The 14145-nt window shown below is 40.6% G+C and overlaps 1 protein-coding gene across 1 annotated transcript in view; it reads left to right on the plus strand.

Moving 5' to 3' along the window:
• The window catches only part of astn1 (astrotactin 1), a 2762425-nt gene that overhangs the window by 1250615 nt on the left and 1497665 nt on the right, over positions 1–14145 (plus strand). The gene's annotated exons all lie outside the window — the stretch shown is intronic.

Raw genomic sequence — 14145 nt, forward strand, 5'->3', positions numbered from 1 at the left:
AGATCTTAAATGGACTTTTTGAATCTGTATTTAGTCAGGAAATGGACACAGAGCCAATGTAAGATATTGTACAAACCTTTTGTGATAGCAGTGCCTGATCTACTAGCAACTGGTTTACCTATATTTATGGCAATGGGAAATGTCAGTCACATCACGATAATGTGAAGAGAGAGCTGATGGACATTTCTACAGCTGCTGCTAATGGATCATAGTGCCTCATGGACGTCCTGATTTGAATTTCCAGGTCTGTTCTGACCATGTCTGCAGAGCTCTGCTCAGAATGATGAAAGGTATCCTCAGTGTTTAGAGGGGACTTAGTCTCCATAGCATCTGTGTGCTCGTCACTTCTGCAAACACAATCATGCACAGTCTCCGGGTGGTCCAACCCATGGTATAGGAAGAACGTGGTGAAGCTAGAGTGGGGTACAGTTAACATTTAAAGAAATGATGCCTAGACTAGAGGGCCAATGTTATAAGGAGAGGCTGGGTAAGCTGAGATGGTTTCCCTCGAGTGAAAGAGACTGAGGGCTGACCAAATACAGGTTTATAAAATTATTAAAGCATATATAGGGTAGAAAATCTAAGTCTTTTTCCAAGGATGGGAGAGTCTAAAACAAGGGGTGAACATTTTAAGATAAGCAGGGAAAGATTTAAAGGGAATCTGAATGCAGGCTGTTCAAAATGGGGTGGGTACATGGAACCAGCTGCCAGAGAAAGTGTCATAGAGTCATGGACTCCTACAGCAGAGAGAAAGGCCCTTTGGCAGAACTAGTCCTATCTACCTAGACCATAGCCCTCATTACTCAACCCCCTCCATGTAGTTATCAGAATTTCTCTGAAATGTTGCAATCAGGCCCAAAACCATTACTTCTGCTGCCAGCCGGTTCCACCCTCTGCCTCACAAAACTACTTCAATTTGGGATGTTGGGGAGCTTACTTGCATGAACTACTTGGTTCAGGTCCTTCCACAAGATTTCTATAGGGTTAAAATCAGGACTTAGACTCGGCCAAAACACAAATTTTCTTCTTTTTAAATCATTCTGTTGTTGATTTGCTCTTGCCTTTCGGATCATTGTTCTGTTGCATTATCCAACTTCTATTAAGCTTCAGGAGACTGACTGCTACCCTGACATTCTTCTGTAAAATGTCTTGATACAATTTTGAATTCATTGCTCCCTTAATGGTTGCAAGCTGTCCAGGCCCTGAGGCAGCAAAGCAGCCCCAAACCATAACAACAGGAATTCTGCAGATGCTGGAAATTCAAGCAACACACATCAAAGTTGCTGGTGAACGCAGCAGGCCAGGCAGCATCTCTAGGAAGAGGTACAGTCGATGTTTCAGGCTGAGACCCTTCGTCAGGACTGCAGCAGGCCAGGCAGCATCTCTAGGAAGAGGTACAGTCGACGTTTCAGGCCGAGACCCCCCTTGTCAGGACTCTCTGTGTCCTGACAAAGGGTCTCGGCCTGAAACGTCGACTGTACCTCTTCCTAGAGATGCTGCCTGGCCTGCTGCGTTCACCAGAAACTTTGATGTGTGTTGCCCAAACCGTGATGCTCCTTCCACCATGCTTCACTGTTGGGATGAGGTTTTGGTGTTGGTGTGCAGTGCCCTTTTTCCTGCAAATATAGCAATGTGAATTTCTGCCAAAAATGTTCAGCCATCTTCTTATCTGTCCACAGAATATTGTCCCAGAAGCATTGTAGAACATCCAGGTGGTCTTTTGTAAACTTGACGCGTGCAGCAATCTTTTGCTTTGGAGAGTAGTGGTTTCCTCCATGGTGTCCTTCCATGAACACCATTCTTGTTCAGTTTTTATCTTACAGTGGATACATAACAGAGACTTTTGAAAGTTCTAGAGATGTCTGCATGTCTTTTGCTGTTACTCTTGAGTTCATTTTCACCTGCTTCAGCATTGCATGTTGTGCTCTTGGTGTGATTTTTGCAAGATGTCCACTCGTAGGGAGAGTAGCAAAAGTACTGAGACAATTGTAGACAATTTTTCTTATGGTGGACTTATGAACACTCAGGTCTTTAGAAATGCTGTTGTAGCCTTTTTCAGCTTCATGCATCTCTACGATTCATCTTCTAAGGTCCTCTGAAAGTTGTTTTGATTGAGACATGGTGCACATAAACAGATCTTTCTTGAGAAGTGCAGGCTCTGTCAGTCGCCTGAATTTGTGCATCTTTTTTATAGGCCAGGGCACCTCTATAACACTCACCTCCAACCTCATCTCTTTGATTGGAACACCTGACTCCAAATAGCTTTTGTAGAAGGCATTACCCCAGAGGTTCACATATTTTTCCATCAAATACATGGATGTACATGGAAATACATTGGATCATTTTTCTCAATAAATAAATGAACAAGTATAATGTTTTTCTTTTCATCTGGTTTTAGGACTTTTGTGAAGATCTGATTACATTAGGTCATACTTGTGCAGGAATAGAGAAAATCCTGAAGGATTCCCAAACATTCCAGTACCACTGTACAGTGCATCATACAATGAGCACGATTAGTTCCCAGCTGCTACTGCTGATCAGTATTTCACATGAGATCAATGCCTGAGCATTTAAAAACACATACACCAGTGCAATTGATATTTTTCAATGTGCGTTATGTAAGTGGGTTAGAGACCTCAATATAAATGGAGAAATGGCTTTGCAGTCTAGATATTTTGATTATAATAGTCATTTTAAACCTTATTAAATAAATGTGTTATGGACAGTGTAAAACCAGAAAGTGAAACCTTAAATATCTATCAATTTAGCCATTAGTTTGAACTGTTTCCTTGTAATTTATTTAATGGCACATATTCTTGTTTATAATAAAAACGCAGAAATTACATTTCCTGATATGCCAGGCCAGTTAAAGAAAGTTGCATTACAAGGAAATATTCATTAAATTGCAGCATGAATTCAACCAAGCAGAAAAATAAAAGAAACAGACACTGGAGGAAAATGTACTGCATTATAATTCGGGCAGGAGCCAGCATTTTCCACCTTGCAAATTCCATAAGCAAGTAGACAGAAAATTAGGCCTGAGAATTCCTTTGGAAAACAGACACCATGTAAATGCTGTAGGATTGCATTGTAGTGTAACATCAATACCTTAGTGTTCTGCATTATGATACCTTTGAAACACATTGTCTCATGTGTAAACTGTGCACAAAGAACATACAGGAATATCAACCATTGTGCATAGCTGGTGGTTCCTCTGCGTAATGTATTCAAACATATGAAATTTCCACTTACTGTGGACCACGTTTAACATATCAAGTCTGAATAGCAGTGACCAATCTTACAATTCCTCCACTTGGTATGATCATCAATCACTAGTAGGTTTGTTGAAGAGGCCATTGGAGTAGAGCTCTGCAGCCCAGATATAGAGTGTAAAGCTACCATAACTTTGGTCAGTTTGTTCCATTTCAGAGATGAAGCCTTGTCAAGCTTTTGCTTAAAACAACAGGTAGCTGAGGCATGATTCCTTGAAATCTGTAACCACCACCAGTCAATGTCTTGCATCTGGGATTTTACATGGCTCATTCTGAAGCAGTTTAACATGTCATTTTATTTTGCTCAATGCACTGGTCACAGAGGCATCCAGTTGATGAAGGCTATCCATTTCACCTTTGCTTCTTGGCATCGTTCAGAATGCTAATTTCACTGAAGATCATAAATACAGCCGATGCTACAGGGTTACTATGAGTATTGTGGAGAGTGTGATTCTGAAGCTGCATTGCTCAGGAGGCCTTTGTCATGCTTCTGAAGGCCTCTGGGTTCTCTACACTGTTCTGCATAATATACAATCTAGGCATGTTGCAGGCAGAACCACAATATATGGAGTAGGCCAAGAAAGGAGGCAACAGGCGATGATAATGAAACATTCTCTCTGGATGTACAGTGAGAAGAAGTTTTAAGACCCATTAGGTCAGGGTGCAGATGTAAGTTATTCTGTGCTTAAATGCCAATTAAGCTTTGGAACCATTCAGACATGCAATGTGGAAACATGAGAATATAAAATAATAAGATTATCTTAAGACCATAAGACATAGGAGCAGAATTAAGCCATTTGGCCTATCAAGTCTGCTGTGCCATTCAATTATGGCTGACCCTTTTCTTCCTCTCCTCAGCCCCACTCCCCAGCCTTCTCCCCCTAACATTTGATGTCATGTCCAATCAAGAACCTATCAAGCTCTACCTTAAATACACCAATGACCTGGCCTCCACAGATGCCTAGGCGGGTCAATATACCACCTAACCCCCAAAAAATTGCAAAAAAAGTTTTATGATCATTTATTGTATTATTCGATGTGAAGAATAACATAGCAAAAGTTGGACAATTTTGACACACAGGAAAATCTCCAAAAATGACATCAAAAAACAAGATGGCCACCAGCAGAAAAATGTCAAAAATCTGACTGATAACCATTAAATTGCAAGTTTTTTAAACTTGATGTTTTAATGAATGCTCTTTTCACCAATGTTTTTCAAATAACAGTACTTCCTGGAATGAAAGTTGCATTTGTACTGACATCATGACGTCATCAATGACGCAATCAAGGGACAACTCTGGTATTAAGTACTGACGTCATGACACATGATATGCGACCTTATGGCTTCTCAGATGCAGTCTTGCTCATCATCCTCTTCTATCACTGGCTCATTTGCCATATTGTCATAGTTGCCACCTTGGCATTGCCCACATTCACAGGTGCATTTCAGCCCATGCTTTCTGCAGGTACACTTTAGATTAGATTCAACTTTATTGTCATTGCACCGAGTACAGATACAAAGCCAATGAAATGCAGTTAGCATCTAACCAGAAATGCAAAGAATAGTATTATTTACAAAATAACTGCGAATAAAAAGTAAGTGTTACAACACACAAATATAAAAGTACTGAGACAGTACAATATGGGTGCAATACTGCTAAGCGCTGTGATGTGAGGTTCAGCAGGGTCACAGCCTCAGGGAAGAAGCTCTTCCTGTGCCTGCTGATTTTTGGAGCGGAGGCTCCTGTAGCGCCTACAGGATGGGGGGAGAGTAAGAAGAGCATGGTTAGGGTGAGATGCATCCTTGATAATAATTTTCACCCTGCCCAGGCAGTGTTTATGGTAGATGTTCTCAATGGTCAGCAATTGGGTTGGATAATCAGATTATCCCACCCAATTTTTACTCTCCTCCCATCCGGTAGGCGCTACAGGATTCTGGCAGAATAAACATATTAACAGCATTAATACGACCAGTCAAAGTTAAATAAAGTGGAGACCATTTAAGGGAAAGTTGTGTAATATTGTCAATTAAGGGTAAGTAATTAGTCTTAAATAAATCCTTATGCTTACATGTAATTTTAATCCCAAGATATGAAAAATTATTATTAACCATTCTAAAAAGCATGTTCTGATATAAGGGAACTTGCGTATTAATAGGGAAAAGTTCACTCTTATTAAGATTTAATTTGTATCCTGAAAAAAGACAATTTAGTGCTAATAAATCTAAAGCTGCTGGGATAGATTTTTGAGGATTGGAAATATATAAGAATAAGTCATCAGCATAAAGTGATACTTTATGAGACTTTAACCCACGAGTTATACCAATAATGTTAGGAGATTCTCGAATAGCAATTGCAAGTGGTTCTAATGCTATATCAAATAATAAAGGGCTAAGACGACAACCTTGTCCGGTACCTCGAAAAAGAGGAAAATATGGTGAATTTAAAGAGTTAGTACGAACTGAGGCCATAGGAGAATGATATAATAATCTGATCCAGGATATAAATTTCGGGCTGAAGTTAAACATTTCAAGCACCTTAAATAAGTAGGGCCATTCGACCTAGTCAAAGGCTTTTTCAGCGTCTAGGGAAATGACACATTCAGGATTGTTTTGTGACGGGGTATAGACAATATTTAAAAGAGTACAAATATTATAAAAAGAGTAGCGATTCTTAATAAAACCCATTTGGTCTTCCGAAATAATATAAGGAAGTGCTTTTTCTGGTCTATTTGCTAATAATTTAGAAAAAATCTTTGAGTTAACATTTAACAAGGATATTGGTCAATACGATGCACATTGAGCGGGGTCTTTATCCTTCTTTAATATTAAAGAGATCAATGCTCTATAAAAGGATTCTGGTAGTTCACCAAGTTTTAATGAGGCCTCCAAAACCCTGGATAACCAGGGGACTAATGAGGGTACAAAAGATTTTAAAAATTCCACAGTAAATCCATCAGGGCCAGGAGCTTTCCTTGAGTTCATAGAAAAAATAACATTCTTAATCTCGTCAGTAGTGAAGGAAGTTTCTAACATCGAACATCTTAGGGAAGTCTAGGTTATCTAAAAAGTCACACATATGTTTAGAATCTCATGGAGATTCTGATTGATATAAAGAGGAATAAAAATCAAAGAAGGATTGATTAGTCTCAGCTTGATCAAACGTCAGTTGATCTTTTTGATTATAAATCTGATTAATTTGAAATTTAATGGAGTTAGTCTTCAACTGATTAGCCAACAGTTTACCAAGTTGTCACTATATATATAAAATTCCCTTCTTGTCTTCATTAATTGATTTGCAATAGAGGACGAAAGTAATAAACTGTGTTCCATTTGAAGCTCAGTTCTTTGTTTATACAGCTTCTCAGACAGAGCTGTAGCATATTTCTTGTCTATTTCCTTAATCTTGTCCACAAGAGCAAGCTCTTCCTTCTTCAACCTTTTCCTCAAAGCAACAGAGTACAAAATGATCTGGCCATGAATATAAGCTTTAAAAGTATCCCAAAGGGTGTTTATGGATATATCCTCTGTACTGTTAATTGCAAAAAAAAGATCAATCTGTTCATTCATGAAGTTAACAAAATCCAAGTCCTGAAGCAACAGCAGATTAAAACGCCATTGTCTATTATTATGAGCATTGGCCAATAATTTAATAGAAAGCTTAAGCAGAGCATGGTCCGAAATGGTTATAGAATCATATTCACATTTAGCTACTGAAGAAATAAGACGAGAGTCAGTAAAAAAATAATCAATTCTTGAGTAAGAGTGATGAACATGTGATAAAGAAGAGAAGTCTTTTTCCTGGGGATGTACAAACTGCTAAATGTCCGTCGACCCCGAATCTGAGAGAAATGAATTAATCAAGGTTGCGGATTTATTGGGTACAGTCCGTATAGGGCCCGAACGGTCCAATAATGGGGATAAACAAGTATTAAGATCTCCACATCAGATTAGTGAAAACTCATTCAAATTCAGGAACATATTAAATAACGATTTATAAAATTCTGGACAGTCCAAGTTTGGAGCATAAATGTTGACCAGAACTACCTTTTTATTAAAGAGTAAACTACTAATCAGTAAAACTCTACCATTCGGATCAGAGATAGTATCCTGTTGCACAAATATAATTGAGGGATCTATGAAAATATAAACTCCTCTAATTTTGGTATTGGAGTTCGAGTGATATTGTTATTCCTTCCAGAACTTAAAAAAACATAATCTGTCCCCCTTCTGCACATGGGTCTCTTGTACAAATAGAATATCTGCATTAAGTCTCCAGAATACTGAAGATTTTTTTTCCTTTTCATTGGATGATTAAGACCGTTAGTATTCCGAGAGACAAAATTAATAGTAGAATCCATAACCCCTAAAGTCAACCCTCAAAAGGGAGGATTGATAATAGGTTCAACCCACGAACCCGGAAAGGGAACAGAATAAACATGAGATAACCAGAAAGAGGACGTGAAAAATACTTCAATAATATATGAGTAGCCCAGGAAGAAAAAACTAAAAAGTGAAGCCCCCCCACCCCCACTCCATCACCCCAAAGCTAAATCTAAAATAGACTAGGCAGATAGAAGCAAGCACTAAATCTAGCCCCATGACTTCCGAAAGACACTCAATAAAAAAGTGTATATAGAAAAACATCAACTAAAATTGTAAAACAGTAGAATAGTGAAAAAATCAAAAAGTACACCGATTACGATGAAAACGATATAATACAAAGAAAAAATAGATATATAAAAAAACGGTTGGCATATACCAAACCGTATAATTAGGAAAGGGGATGAAATATCTGCATAGACTAGCAAAAAAAATTACAAAGTTTAAGGCCTCCAGGTATGTGCGAAAAATGATGCTGTGGGAGTGGCCACCCAGAATCCCCAGGGAAGAAGAAGGAATGACGCAGTTAAAAAAGAGTTTGGCAACCATATTGATTAAACAAAAAAACATTTCTGCCTCAGATAGAGCATAAAAAGAAAAAAGAAAATAAAACCCAACAGATTAACACCCTCCAATCAGGCACTGATGATTTAATAGTGCGATTAGGATGTTGAAGGCGAAAGTTGATCCAGGTAACTCTGGGCTTCCGACGGAGAGTCGAAAAAACGGGAAGACCTATCAGACAATGGGATCCGCAAACGTGCGGGATATAGCAGAACTGGTTTTAAATCCATCTTGTAGAATTGCACCATCACAGATCTGTAACAAACAGTTGGTCGCGAACCTGTTTGCTAAAATCCTCAACCAATCGAAAGCGGAGATCCGAGAAATCAATGTAGCCTTTAGGTCGAGCAAAACGAAGCAACTTTTCCTTGTCTTGAAAATAATGAAATCGTAGAATATCATGCTGAGGCTTGTCTGAGTTAGACGAATATGATGGGACTCTGTGAGCCCTGTCCAATAGTGGTGGTTGATCAGGAAACAAGGTGGGAAATGAATCTTTTAAAAGTTGAGAGAAAAACTTAATAGGGTCTTCAGATTCGGCGCCGCCTTTGAGTCCGATAATTCTTATATTCTGACGACGCGTTCTACATTTTGAATCAGAATTTTTAAAGTTAAGGAATTCAAGTTTTTTCTTCATTGTTCTAATTGTTTCTTCAATTTTTCCCATTTTGAGTTCATTCTGTTGCGTATGAAATTTGAGATTAGATATAGCAATCTGATGTTCCGTGATAGTTGTTTTTATCTTACCGATATCATCGATGATTCTCTCCGGTTTAGATGAAATCTCCGCATGGATCAAATCCGATATAGCTTGCATAGTTATCGCCGGTTCAACAGGAGGGAGGTCGGTACCTTTCGGTCTGACAGGAGGTTTGCCATTTTTCCCCTTCTTAGACATACCAGACCTTAAAAACATCCACATATATAATGACAATCAACTGCAAGGTATTGTAAAGGTCGGTGCCTTAAAAGTTAGCTTAAATGTAGCTGATCATAGGATAAGGATCAGAGGTAATGGAGCGGATCTAAAACAGATCTCACTCCATGAGCACCACCGGAAGTCTCTCAGAGGTGAGCTTTCTTGATGCTCCGCAGGAAATAAAGGCGCTTTTGCGCCTTTTTGATCAGGATGGAAGAGTTCATCAAGAAATTTTCAAATGGAAAAAGGATGCAACCGTGGCTGACAAGAGAAGTCAAAGCCAAAGTTAAAGCAAAGGAGAGGGCATACAAGGAAGCAAAAATTAGTGGGAAGACAGAGGATTGGGAAGTTTTTAAAAGCTTACAAAAGGAAACTAAGAAGGTCATTAAGAGGGAAAAGATGAACTACGAAAGGAAGCTAGCAAATAATATCAAAGAGGATACTAAAAGCTTTTTCAAGTATATAGAGACTAAAAGACAGGTGAGAGTAGATACAGGACCGATAGAAAATGATGCTGGAGAAAATTTAATGGGAGGTAAGGAGATGGCGGAGGAACTGAACTATTATTTTGCATCAGTCTTCACTGAGGAAGACATCAGCAGTATACCAGACACTCAAGGGTGGCAGGGAAGAGAAGTGTGCGCAGTCACAATTACGACAGAGAAAGTACTCAGGAAACTGAATAGTCTAGGGGTAGATAAATCTCCCGGACCAGATGGAATGCACCCGCGTGCTCTGAAGGAAGTAGCTGTGGAGATTGCGGAGGCATTGACAATGATCTTTCAAAAGTCGATAGATTCTGGCCTGGTTCCAGAGGAATGGAAGATTTCAAATGTCAACCCGCTATTTAAGAAAAGGAAAAAGGAAATCATAGACCTGTTAGCTTGACATCAGTGGTTGGGAAGTTGTTGGAGTCGATTGTCAAGGATGAGGTTATGGAGTACCTGGAGGCATATGACAAGATAGGCAGAACTCAGCATGGTTTCCTTAAAGGAAAATCCTGCGTGACAAACCTATTACAATTTTTTGAGGAAATTACAAGTAGGCTAGACATGGGAGATGCAGTGGATGTTGTATATTTGGATTTTTAGAAGGCCTTTGACAAGGTGCCACACATGAGGCTGCTAAACAAGATAAGAGCCCATGGAATTACGGGAAAGTTACATACGTGGATAGAGCGCTGGCTGATTGGCAGGAAACAGAGAATGGGAATAAAGAGATCCCATTCTGTTTGGCTGCCGGTCACCAGCAGTGTTGCGCAGGGGTCCGTGTTGGGACCGCTTCTTATGTTGTACATCAACGACTTGGATTATGGAATAGATGGCTTTATGGTTAAGTTTGCTGATGATACAAAGATAGGTGGAGGGGCCGGTAGTGCTGAGGAAACGGAGAGTCTGCAGAGAGACTTGGATAGATTGGAAGAATGGGCAAAGAAGTGGCAAGTGAAATACAATGTTGGAAAGTGTATGGTTATGCACTTTGGCAGAAGAAATAAACAGGCAGACTATTATTTAAATGGGGAGAGAATTCAAAGTTCTGAGATGCAATGGGACTTGGGAGTCCTCGTGCAGGATACCCTTCAGGTTAACCTCCAGGTTGAGTTGGTGGTGAAGAAGGCGAATGTAATGTTGGCATTCATTTCTAGAGGAATAGAGTATAGGAGCAGGGATGTGATGTTGAGGCTCTATAAGGTGCTGGTAAGTCCTCACTTGGAGTACTGTGGACAGTTTTGGGCTCCTTATTTAAGAAAGGATGTGCTGACGTTGGAGAGGGTACAGAGAAGATTCACTAGAATGATTCCGGGAATGAGAGGGTTAACATATGAGGAATGTTTATCCGCTCTTGGACTGTATTTCTTGGAGTTTAGAAGAATGAGGGGGGATCTCATAGAAACATTTTGAATGTTGAAAGACATGGACAGAGTGGATGTGGCAAAGTTGTTTCCCATGATGGGAGAGTCTAGTACGAGAGGGCATGACTTAAGTATTGAAGGGCGCCCATTCACAACAGAGATGCGAAGAAATTTTTTTAGCCAGGGGGTGGTGAATCTATGGAATTTGTTGCCATGGGCGGTAGTGGAGGCCAAGTCATTGGGTGTACTAAAGGCAGAGATTGATAGGTATCTGAGTAGTCAGGACATCAAAGGTTATGGTGAGAAGGCAGGAGAGTGGGACTAAATGGGAGAATGGATCAGCTCATGATAAAATGGCGGAGCAGACTCAATGGGCCAAATGGCTAACTTCTGCTGCTTTGTCTTATGGTCTTCAGGGACCAGGTGAGATCCTAAGAAATGTGGACACCAAGGAATTTGAAGCTTGATACATGCTCCACTACAGCTTCATTGATGTAGATGGGACATGAGTGTTGCTCCTAGCATGCCCTAAGTCCACAATGATCTCCTTGGTCTCCTGGGTATTAAGGGCCAGATTGTTGTCGGCACACCACGTGGCCAGGTACTGGACCTCATCCCTGTAGGCCGTCTCATCATCCCCTCTGATCAGGCCAACCACCATGGTGTCATCTGCAAACTTGATTATGGAGTTAGAACCATGTACAGGAATGCAGTCATAGGTGAAAAGGGAGTACAGAAGAGGGCTCAGCACACAGCCTTGAGGCACGCCGGTGTTCAGGGTGAGAGTGGAGGAGGAGAGGTTGTCTAACTTTACTGATTGGGGTCTGTTAGTCAGCGTATTGCACCCTCCTGAACAGTTGCAGTGAATCATCTGAATACGAACCTCTGGAGCAGGCCTTTTATCTGTCATCACTGGAATGAGTTTTTCTCCTTCTACCCTCCATCCCCACTTAGACAGCTCCATTTCATCACTACGGCCCATCCACTCCATAACCTGGTAGTAAGTCCACAGTGAGTGAAATTTACAGGCCGAGGTGGTTGGTGGCAGTCTTTCAGGCGTGATGAGAGTCTTAGATCTCGCAACTTTCTTGCAGAGCATATTGTATCTGATAGATGCCAGGGAGTCGTTCTGATTTCCATTGAATGACACCACCATTGCCCTGCAGCCATTGGTTTCCACAACAACCTGACTTTACTTTGGTGAGCAGAACGCTTTCAAACAGTCTCTGATTCCCTTTTCCTTCTTGAGGATTCTTTGAAACCCCGACTTCTTTCTGATCCCAAATACTATGGACACTGAGTTGCAACTGGTTAAGGCATGGAGAAAGAATAGATCATTATAAGCTGCTTCTCTGAGTATCTGCTTAAGGACTTGATATTATAGGCATTTGATTTCACCTTGTCCGAGCGGAAATAGGGTTCAGTGCAGTTTGTTACCACTGCATGGTACAGCAAGAGTACGAGGAGATCTGTGTCTTCTCCAACGAGGGTGGTAGATTTGAAAGCAGACATTGTGACCTCAACGTCGGCATCTCCTTCAGCTTGAATCACTTCGCAGCCTCTCTGTCGCAAACGTTCCATGATAAGCTGGATAATTACCTGCTTGTTTGCCTCATTCGACAAGAAGTCCTCCTTTTTCCAACAAATTTTGTCACCCCTGTCATGTTCACCTTGTTTGCATTCAAATTTCTACTTCGATGCTGATGAGTACAGTCCTTTATGCTTGGCCCAATCCCATAACCATCAAACTCTACGGTGGCGCTGGCATAGTGCTTGACAATGAATGAGACGTGGTCATCTGCAACTGAATTGTAGGTGCACCCCTCTGTCCATTTTAAGCGGTGCAGAAGTAACCCCCCCCCCCCCATCTCGAACATAGTGATCCGTCACTGGGACTCTCTGTGTGACAACATTGTCCGATTTGGAAGTGACATAGTTCTTTATTGCTTTTGCCAGTTGTGGCTTATCCGGCTGGTGCAAGATGTTCTTTGCTTCAAACAAAGACATTGGATAAGGACAGAGTTCATAGTTCATCACTTTGTCTAGCCGGAGATCACCTGTCTGTGAAACAACTAGGAACCTCTGGAATAATAACGCTGGATCTATGGTATGGTATTCAGCAATTTTGACTGTCCTGCTGGATGCTAGTGTTTTGACCTTCATACTCCTTTTGTGCGAATATGAGAAAACAGAGTGTCCATCCATCTTCCCAACTATGTCATTTCCTATTGCGAACAGGTCATGTACATTGACATCCTCATTTGCATAAACCCCTGTGATGATGTTGCGCAATGATTTATCATCTGAAAATGACGTGAAACAGTTCAGTTTTGCTGTGACTTTTTCAGGGTCAGCCTCATCTCTACTCACTCTGGAGGTGGACAGCTCCTTATGTTGTTCAGCTGTTGTGTAACTATTTGCGGTCAGTTCTTGCATGGCAAGGTTGTAAGAGGATGACACAGTGGAAGACATAGTCCAAACTGCTCTGGTGCTCTGACATCCCACTTCCTTGCGTTAGGTTCCCCTTGGCTTTTTGGTGAGCGCATTAGTGTCTGTTCTATCACAAGATCAGAGCCAAGGCCAGCCCAGTATTGGCTGCTGCGTCTGATTACATGGAACCAGACTGAAATTTCCGATGAACCTCAGGGTTGTCATCCTCCAATGCATGTGTCATCACATGACATCATGAAATAATAGTTCATAGTTCTGGCGATAAAACACACCCTGCGGGTATTCCCATTCACATTTTATACCACAATTATGGCACTACCATTGTTAGAAGCAGTGAAATATAGCAAAATAAGAAAGATGTGGGTCCGATTCTTTTCATTGGCGGCCATTTTTTAACACCAGATTTTTTTACTTTTTCATGCACTGTTTCTGTCCAACTTTTGATATATTGTTCAATATGTCTGAAAGTACAAGAAATGACCATCACCTCCAGTTTATAACATAACACTCGATCTAGTATAGCTGATCCCCTCGTAGGCTCACCAACAAGCTACTGTAAAAAGCCATCTCATAGGCATTCAACAAACTCACTCGCTTGAGATCCATTACCAACCTAATTTTCCCAATCAACCTGCATGTTAAGATCTCCCATGGCTATCTTAACATTACCCTTTTGACACGCATTTTCCATGTCCTGTTGTAATCT

Source organism: Mobula birostris, chromosome 12 (assembly GCF_030028105.1).
Source record: "Mobula birostris isolate sMobBir1 chromosome 12, sMobBir1.hap1, whole genome shotgun sequence".
Lineage (NCBI taxonomy): Eukaryota > Metazoa > Chordata > Chondrichthyes > Myliobatiformes > Myliobatidae > Mobula > Mobula birostris.